The sequence below is a fragment of the Cupressus sempervirens genome, chromosome 3 (genome assembly GCF_028749045.1).
Source record: "Cupressus sempervirens isolate cs-2001-9-10 chromosome 3, ASM2874904v1, whole genome shotgun sequence".
NCBI lineage: Eukaryota > Viridiplantae > Streptophyta > Pinopsida > Cupressales > Cupressaceae > Cupressus > Cupressus sempervirens.
In genome coordinates this window covers 1,012,996,930-1,013,007,498 of record NC_143120.1, presented here as the reverse complement: position 1 = coordinate 1,013,007,498, position 10,569 = coordinate 1,012,996,930, and the positions used below count along the sequence as shown (strand labels likewise).

The window sequence follows — 10,569 nt, the reverse complement described above, 5'->3', positions numbered from 1 at the left end:
GTTAAATAAAACATAGAATCCGTTCATTATCATAATTAAATGATACACATAAGAAGACCTACTTAAACATTACATCACCATTCATAGTTTATATTCCTAGAATCATTATGATCAATTCCTATCGAAAACTAATCAATCGATAAGACTTGCAAGTATAAATTGGTTAGAAAGGCATTGTAAAAATAACCACACCCCAAATTTTGCATAGTACTGCACCCACCCTAATCATCCATTTTAATATAAATGAGGAGGTTTACTGTTTTAGAAAAGCTAGGAGAGAATAAGATGGGATAGATAACAGTTTTGTTGGGGTAGAAGAGGCTTGAGTTTTTATCTACCTCCTGTCCATTTATTCTGCGGTTCTCATTTAAAATAAAGTAGATGAAAGTCTCGATGGTCCTTCCAAGCCTCTGGGGTGTCCCTTCCTTTGTCAAGACATGCCTAATTAGATTGTTCATGTAAGTTCAGGAATTCTCAATAGTACTTACAACACCGTTGTCCATGGAGGGCCTGTTGAGATAATGGGCATTGTACACATTGCTTAATATTTTTATATTGTATTATTTTATTTTATTATGTAATGTTGCACCTAGATGGACATGCAACATGTAATGATTCCCATGGGATATACTTGATGAGTTGTATTGTAACATTGTCATAATATTGCATGTAATTATTTAATATTGGAGAAAAGAATTAAATGGACAATATTAAATGTGGGGTCAATGGCTTAGGTACCACATGGTTTTAGCACATGGTTTATCTAATACCACTTGGTGGTTTCATAAGACTTGCTGCTATATAAGCAACCACAAGGGTAGTTATTGGTGAGTGAGAAAGGAAAGAGTTGAGCGGGACAAGGCATGACAGGTTAGCCAAGGGAGCATTTGTGAAAGTTGGAAGCATGGCATGGGATGTGTGGATTCATGCTTATTTACATGGATTGCTTGGTGGTGGCTATGGATTTGAAGGCTTCCATGGTTGTATTGCAATGGTATTTTTTGCTGAATGATACATGGTGATGGATGATTTTGGAGGCTGGGTTTTTCCCTCAATGAGGGTTTCCCGGGGTATATCTTGTGTCACAATTTTGTGGGTATGTTGTCTATTCTCTTGCATATGGATAGATTTGGTATTTTGTGGGTATGTTGTCACAATTTTGTGGGTATAGATTGAATCCATAGGAATGCATGAGAGGATAAAAGAGAGGGCAAGATGTATGAGTTTTTATTGCAAATCTAAGGGTTTTAGATTTGTTGTTATGATGGGATATTGTTAAAACATTTTGGGCATGTGAAATTGTTGGTCAAAAGAATTTTTTTGATATTTCACTTGAATAAGGGTTTTAGGGGAAGCTTGCAGAAATGACCACCCGAGTAAAAATAGACCTAACCATTAGATCGAGGTCAAAATTTCCATAAATTTTGATATACAATATACCCTAGTTTGGCCATGTTCAGAGGAAACGAACGAGTATTATAGTTTAGCCCATGATGGCTATCAAATTTAATCCCGTCATCATAAAAAAAATCACTGTGAAAATGGTAAAAAGACTGTCTTAGTAAAATGGCCATAACTTTCTCTTACGATAGTGGATTTCAAAGTTCTTATAGGCATTGAAAAGTTAATTCAAAGCACTACAACTTGGTGTAGATTTTTTTCTATGATTTTGAGATTTTGTTAAGTTTTAAGAGCTCGAAAGTCAGATGTTGTTTCTCTGGAGCACAAATTAGGGCATAACTTGGGCATATGGAGTTGGATTTCAGACTTCAAGTAGTCAACGGAAAGCTCTTGGAGAGCTCTACACATTGGTTTAGATTTGGTGTAGGTTTGGCATGATTTATTTGGTGATATATTAATCTGAACAATTTATGGTATGCATTTTAACTATGGTAGTATTGTGAGTTTATGACATTGTATATTTGGAGATTTAAGATTTGATGTTATTGTATCCTCAGTTCATATTTTAGATTGGTCTCATGATGATATGGTTATCAATATTTTATTTGGATATGTATGATGACTTTGTTGGGTCTACAAGTTGTGTAGTGTTGTAAGCGGTCCATACGTATAGATTGCATTTATAGCGTGATTATGGGTTCTCTTTGGCCATTGATATTTCATTATTGATTCATATTCACATTGGTGTCTTGGATTTGGGTTGTCTATGCCCTAAGTCACATGATTTTTTTATTTTTCTTCATATAGAAGGGATGAGATGTTGTTACTAGGCACAGTCATGGTGGATGATTGTGGTTGACTATTTTATGCTGACATGTTAGGCACATTGAGAATCAGATGCTCGGTTCATGGATGTGATCATAGTGCCATAGATTTTGGCATGACTTGATTCTATATATAGGTACATCCTTGATGTTCATTGGTTTGGATTCCTGATTTTGGTTATGGTGGTATATCTTCTTGGTTGAGGATCATGGTTATTTGGTTTCTTTTGAGGAGCTCATGATGTGCACTTTGAGTTCTTTGATGGTTTGATGCCTTGGTTGATTCTCATGGTTAGAGAATGGATTTTTCATCATGTGTCATGGATAGTTTGGATACACAGTTTAGTGGGAGCTTATGACAATGATGGGGTGACAGTGCAAGATTAGTTCCTAGTTTGGTTTGTATCTTCTTGGTTTGGAGATCTTGGTTTCACTTAGTACTGACACTTTGGTTGTGTAAGTGTAGACCTAGAGGATCTTGATGTAGGAGATGCATTTTATGATGCCATAGGTGACCTGGTACCACAGTTGAGTGGGAGTTGTTGGCATTGATATACTTATTGAGTGTTTGTAGATGTTGGAGGTTTGTCTTAGATCATGTTGTTGTAGAAGCATCTTTAGCATTTGCATGGTGGACTTGGTTATCTTCATGGTATGTGGAGATGGTTTTTTTCATGGTGTGTGGAGATGGTTGCATCTTGAGGACTCACAAGGTTGTTGGTAAAGGTGTGGTTTATGCTTTCATTTGAGATGTTATCCTTGGTGTGAGGATGGTTTCATTTTTATGTCATGATATACTCTTGATACGCATTTAGAGTTATGACATGTTATATTATCTTCATATAGAGCATGTTGTCTCTATTAAGATGAGTTAGATCATGTTGTCATGTTTATGTTTATGAGACCATGGTTGGAACTTTGACATTGATCTTGGTTTAGTTTCTTGGTATTGAGTACACCAATCATAAGCTAGATACTTCATGATATTGCTATGTTGCATTTGGAGTTGGAATGGATTGATTGGTTACAAGTTCTCACGGATACTTAGAGATGGTGGTGATGTTGAGTTCTCTTGGATTAGGGAAGTATTTGTTGGGATGGTAGATGGTTTCAGCAAGAATTCCAAGGGGTAGTCACCTAATATGGATTTGAGAGGAGATTGTTCTTAGATGAGTCTTGGTTGGAGACTTTGATATCTTGATGAGCATTCTCATTCCCTACTCTTGGTCTATTCGGTGGTTTTTTGCTACTTGAGAGGTGTGGCCCATAGTTTCTCTTAGTTGCATTATGTTTTATGCTTGTCTTTCATGGATATGAATCTTGAGCTATGGTACATGAGTTAGTTCTAGAGGGGTTCATTTGAGTGATGGTTTAGTATTGGTTATCTCCATTTGCATATGTTGTAATTTTGGTTGAGTTTGGGAAATGGTTTTGTATTGGGCATATTCCTTGGTTTAGAAATTGTTTATGAGTTTGATCTTCTTGTGAGAGGCTTACATCCATGATTAGTTATATGGTATGTTTTGGGTGTTATTGCGACTTCTTATTGGGGTTTTATGGAGGAGATCATACTTATAGAGTTTACATCTAGAGGTGTGTGTAGAAGGACATGATACATGTTATGATTTGCATGATTTCTCTGGCCTTGGTTATCTTCCTAGATGTTCAGTTTCACTTACATTGGGTTTGAGATTAGTTGGAGATTGTGATCACTAGTTTGTGCTCATGTATGTCATGTGAGAGATGACATGATTATTTCTTTATCTCTTTCCTCTATTGATTGTGGAGAGCCTGGGAGACTATTGGAGACTTAATATGAGAATTGTTCTTGCAGGATATCAATTTATGTATTGTGGATGTCCTTGATACTACATGGATTCACTTTTTTGAGATGTTGTGAGTGAATTGGTTATAGATTTAACATTATCTTTTGCAATGGGAACTTCTTGGTATATATGTGGCAGGTATTACTTTTGAGGCTTGTGATTGCAGGTTATAGATTGGATATGTTGATGATGTGAGATTCACTTGGTATAGCTTTGCAGGTATGGATAGTTGGAATGGTTTGGCACTTGTTGTGGGTGGGGTTTGGAACTTGTTGTGGGTGCTATTTCAACTATGGATATTTTGACAACTATGGATACGTGTGTTAACCTTTGGATCAAGTTTTTGTGCTTGGCATTTCAATTGGTATAGGATTTTATGATCTTCTAATGCGACAAATTGGGTAGCTTTTTGTTTAGATGGATTCTATATATGTCAGTGGTAGTGGCATAATAGTAGGTGAGATCATTCATTTTTGAGATACTAGAAACTTTGATTTTGTTGCAGGTACCAAGATAGAGCACTTGGTCTACTATGTTCCATGATGGCGGATGTGTTGGGAGGGATTGTTCCCTTGTTCATTTATGTGGCTACAAATTGACCCTATGTAATGTATACAACAAGTGGGAGATTGTTGAGATAATGGGTGTTGCACACATTGCATAATATTTTTATATTGTATTATTTTATTTTATTATGTAATGTTGCACCTAGATGGACATGCAACATGTAAAGATTCCCATGGGATATACTTGATGAGTTGTATTGTAACATTGTCATAATATTTCATGTAATTATTTAATATTGGGGAAAAGAATTAAATGCACAATATTAAATGTGGGGTCAATGGGTTAGGTACCAAATGGTTGTAACACATGGTTTATGTAATACCACTTGGTGGTTTCATGGGACTTGCTACTATATAAGCAGCCACAAGAGTAGTTGTTGGTGAGTGAGAAAGGAAAGAGTCAAGTGGGACAAGGCTTGACAGGTTAGCCAAGGGAGGCTTTGTGAAGGTTGGAAGCATGGCATGGGATGTGTGGATTTATGCTTATTCACATGGATTGCTTGGTGGTGGCTATGGCTTTGAAGGCTTCCATGGTTATATTGTAATGGTATTTTTTGTTGAATAATACATGGTGATGGATGTTTTTGGAGGCTAGGTTTATTCCTAAATGAAGGTTTCCCAGGGTATATCTTGTGTCACAATTTTGTGGGTATGTTGTCTATTCTCTTGCATATGGATTTTATTTCTATGTTTATTTCAGACCTATTATGGGTTATGTGGAAACTATTATATTTTTTTATTACAAGTTTCCTTACATGGCCATCTTATTTCAACAATAACAATTGGTATGCTATGAAATCCCATGGCTCCCATCGTAGAATAAACAAAATCAAAAATGGCATCGAACAAGTTCTTGTAGATCAGATCTTCATCTCTCACAACACCAGTTGAGCTCTTAAATAGAGCAAAATTTAAACCAAGAGAACTGTTTTCAATATAGCTTTTGTATGGATGGACATTGGCCAAAAAAGGAGAGTCGTTCTGCTCCAAAAATTCCAAAAGAGATGTCATCTGATCCTTCACCATTGTAATGAATGTAACCTTGGATGGAGAGACCTTGTTTGGATAAAGAGACATGACAATGATGTCCATTGACACAGCAGGGGACACCTTTATTTTATTATCTAGACTCGCATTGACAAGCGCTTTTTGAATGTTTTTCATGGCAGGAAGAAGATATGGCACATAATTGTTAGTTGTGGGCACTCCCAATACTTTATTACCCATGGCAATGTATTTGATATTGGTAGTAGGATAGTAGGGTTTAATACACTCATTCACCCATTCCATCATTGCACTCTTGTTGGAAGACATGTTCATTAAGTTGAAATCAGCAACTCTAACCATTAATTCTATACTAGAGTTTGCAAAGGCCTTTAATACATTGGGGTCCTGTTTGTAAGTCATGTATTTCCCAATATGTTCTCCTTGAGCATGCTTACCACCTCCTCTTCTAGTGGTAAATCATCTCCCATCTTTTCGTTGACTACTCCTATTCTCTTCCCATCTACTCAACCAACATAGGTAATCATAGTTGGTTTACCAACTATAAGAAAATCCTATTATTTATGAAAATTAGTACAAAATGATTATAGTGAAGGACAACTCAAAAAATGAATTTCCTTGAGAACAAGATCACATAGAGCTAGGAAATTATGACATGCAAGTTTTTATCAGAAGTAAATTTAACTAAAAAGCACACTTTAGATAACAAATGCAAACTATTTGTTTAGCGCAAGTGAGTTTAACTAAAAATGTGCACAAATAGATAAATCCATACAAGTAAGTTTAGCCTTCTCATGGTTTCCCTTCCATTTCATTTTTCGTGCCCTTTTTCCCCCTCTTGTAATGCTCTTTATCTCCTTTTCCATTCAGAAACAAAACTTTTATAAAAAAATTAAAAAATAAGAATATATTGCCTAGTGGTAGGTAACACAATGCATTCAGCGGTTGAATACAATAAACTCAAACTATGGCAAGTGATTTATCTAAAGATTCTATGAATTGCTCTTCTTTGATCTTTTTGTTTTGTAATAGGAAATGACCGTATTTCATATATTAGATTCAATGGTTAGGAATTAGTTTGGTTCATGGAATTTATTTTGGCGAACATTCAAATTATCTTCCATTATCTTAATAACCATGTTCAGAATAAAATGATGAGAAGAACAACACAAAAATAATTTTATAAAGAAAGGAAATTAATGCATCCCATAAAGCTAGCAAATTAAGTGCTCACATAATACGAATTTAAAAACATGCTTATTTGACATAATGAAGTGAATGAAAAAAATTGTATGAAAGTTTTTAATTAAATCAACAAATGTAAATATTAAATTAATATAGAGATATAAAAAAAATTCTAATAATCTCTACTTTAAGAAAATTGACTACAAGGAAGAAATCTAAAGTAGCTATTAGGTTGAAGCTTGATTTCCAAGCCACATAAGTTTCATTATTATAATCAGTAAGTTTGTGTAAAATTTGTAAAGGTTCAGGAGATGATGTTCCTTCTATTTATGTGTACCTAAGTTTTCTTTTAAAATGCATATAGAAATATTAATTAAGGAAAAAGAATGTATAAGTGAGCGAATGTTCACATTGTAAGTAGGTGAGATTTTATGATCATAAAAATGTGCAAAATAATTTAGAGACAGTTCTTATGGGTATTTAAAAGTGTGCATTTACATGAGATGTAGATAGAGGAACAAAATATTTTTAGACTTGGTCATTAGAGGAAATAATTTAGAATCTCTATGTGTTGTAATAGTCATGATATCAGTTGTTGGTTTAATACCTAAAGTTGTAGATCAATAGGTGAGCCCAAGAGACACCCAAATATAAACTATAAAGTGACCAAAACATAGACAAAGATTAGTGTACTAGCCCAAGGGACCTCTAAATATAAAGGAGGAAGTGACCAACACTTAGATGAAAAATAATGTTATGGCTGAAGAGAAGCCCCAATATAAGGGGTTAAGTAACCAAAACATAGACAAAAATTAATGTAACAACCTAAGAGACGCCCCAAAACAAGGGGGAAAGTAAAAAAAAAATAGACAAAGATTAGTACACAAGCCAAACAGACACTCTATTGATGTGTGTTTATGATCCAAGAGACACCCTCTTGATGCATGTTTGATAGCCCACCAAATAGTAGAACAAAATATTGAGATATATTTTCTACTCTTGAACAAAGCACTAAGATATGTTATCATTTCTCAATTGGAACAAAAGGAACATCTCAAGATAGATTTTAAAGAGCTATTGAAATAACGAAAACCAAAAGGACTAAGTTAAATAAAAAGATAAGGTACCCTTTTAAAATGATTTTATAATCAAGATCACAACACCCTTTAACCAAAACATTATAAGCAAACACAAATCACCTTGTACTACATCAAACACAATCAAGGAAGAGGTTACAACCATAGATCCCATATCAAACATGAATGGAACCCCAAAACAAGCCACCCAAAGACAAGAGGAAAGTAGAGAAAAAGGTGGAAGTCCCCTTACTAAAACATCATATTCTATAAATAAAACCCACCAAGAAAACATCCTAAAAATAGTAACTCCTAAAACAACCCCACCAGATCAACAAGGAAGGAAATCCAGTTGCATAGGAGCAAAGGAAGGGAACTTGAGCATATACACTTGGGTTGAGCTGAGACATCTAGAGAGCACAAGCCAAAACAAAAACTCCAGGACTCCCTACCCCAATTGGGACCCCAAAAAGCACTCCAACCATGGGTCACAGGGCAGAAACCCATAAAACGCATCTAGAATAGAAAATCCCACCCAAGCTCCCTTAGTCATGAATAACAAAAACTGAAATTTAATTCTCTACTGCAGAAATTTGCTTATACTCAAGGATAATATAGAGTAGAGTACCGTTTGAGTTCAATTTAAATGTGCATCATCAAAGCTTCAAACTTGATGTTATAAGAAACAGTAAATAAGTGTTTGTAAATTACCTCCATGGATTGAGTAGCAAAGGATCATAATACAAACAAAACGTACAATCTTTTTTAAATCATATTTTTGGAACACCATGGAAATGATATATAATTTTTCCTCCAAATTATTTTTCCTAAGCCAATGTTCTAGGGTTCTTGCCCAATCGTTTTCTTATATATCAAGCATTTTTATTGCACGAGAGGGAAAACAAAATAAATTTTATGGCACTAGATTGAATTAGGAGATATTTTCTCCAATAATCAAATTGTGATGCTACTTTGACTTGAAAATCTCATGGAAAAAAAAATGAAATATGGGACAGAACATGAATGACTTGCAAGTGCTCAATTCCCAACTGTGACCAATCAAAAGAAAGCATTCTTGCCATTGTTTGAAACAATTAGTCTCCAAAATTCGTCCAACCAACAATCCTAGATTTTAACCAAAACTTGTGGCATGGTTTGAATATGACATTTTACTTGACTCTTTTTAATTTAGATTTATAGAACACTATCCAATATGTTTCGTATGGTTTGGAAGCTTTCATGAGTAGAACCTTCAAATCACTGACATATAAATAGTATATTTGCTCCAAAGCCCTGAAAGTTTGTGGGAACCTACCTATGTGAGTATAACCTTGTACTATTAATCTTTCTAGTCAAAATTAGTTTTATGATCATCTTTTATTGTACTGCATCGATGGCAACAACTAAATCATAAACTATTTTGTGCATGCCTTTGCCATGTCCATACCTGTCCTTTCACCCTGTGATTTAGCTGACATGTCAGCGCCCTTCCTTTCACCAATGTACACATGAGTTTCATGAATCATTGTTACAATAAATTTCTTAAGTGTTAAAGCATTTTTTCATTTTCATTACTTATTCTTTAATATTGTTAATTTTATAAATTTCTAAAATTATAATATTCTAATTTTAAGAAAGTTAGTTTAAATATATATTAAAATATTAAAAAGTAGATATATAAATATAAATTTTAATAAAAATTGATATCACTTCTGTATTTAATAAACTTTTTAATTTTTAAATTTAATTAAAATCTATAAATTTCAAAAATTCCAAAAAATATTAGATTGTAAATTAATTAATTAATTAGTATATATATAATATAATTATTAGTATAAAAGATACTTAGAAATTGTTATTGAGCTCTAACTTAAAATTTTATAAATGCTAAATTAATAACAAATTTAATTTTAAATAAATAATTTTTACTATAAAATAAAATAAAATATTACAATAGATTATGTAATTTTGTTATCACATATCTAATTTTTTTTTATAGATTGTGTAAATTTAATCACAATTATTAAATTTAGTCATATTATTAAATTTTTTACAAATATATATAAAGTGGACAATTTCTTTTTAAAATTCGTTAACTATTTTATTTTGCAATTAATTTCTACTAAAACAAGTGCAAAATCTTGAAATAACATATTTTCTTCTTAGTTTAATAGTTCTTTTTTTCTACATATTTTTATTAAAAATAATCATATGATATCAAACTATAGAAAATTCTATACACACAAAATATAATTAAAATGACAATTATAGATCAAATTATGCTTCTTGTACATGAGGGGTTTAAAAAACAACAATTATGGTTGACAACAAATTACTTATAATTTTTTAAAGGAAAAAATGAAAAATAAATATTTTTATCAATATTTATTATGTTGCATATAATTTTCCAAAGGGATTTAGAGAAATAATTTCATTGAAGTCAAATTATGCTTGTTATACACAAGCATGGTATTGTCTTGAAAAAATAATTTTTTAAATGAGGGTTTCAATATTTCCTATTGAAAATTGATTTATATCACCTAGATATTCAAATAAATTACATATTTGAAAAGTATCCTTCGAGTACTACAATTCTTATTACTATATTTTTTAGATTCAATCTCTAAGTTCTTCATAAATAATAATGTTAAACAAGTTGAATTTGAAAGATAGAAAAGACAATTCT

General features: G+C 32.8%; 1 pseudogene; it reads right to left on the bottom strand.

Moving 5' to 3' along the window:
• Positions 1-221: 221 nt before the first annotated feature.
• LOC149570178 (glucan endo-1,3-beta-glucosidase-like) lies at positions 222-8,673 on the bottom strand (annotated as a pseudogene).
• Between the last annotated feature and the right edge of the window lie 1,896 nt (positions 8,674-10,569).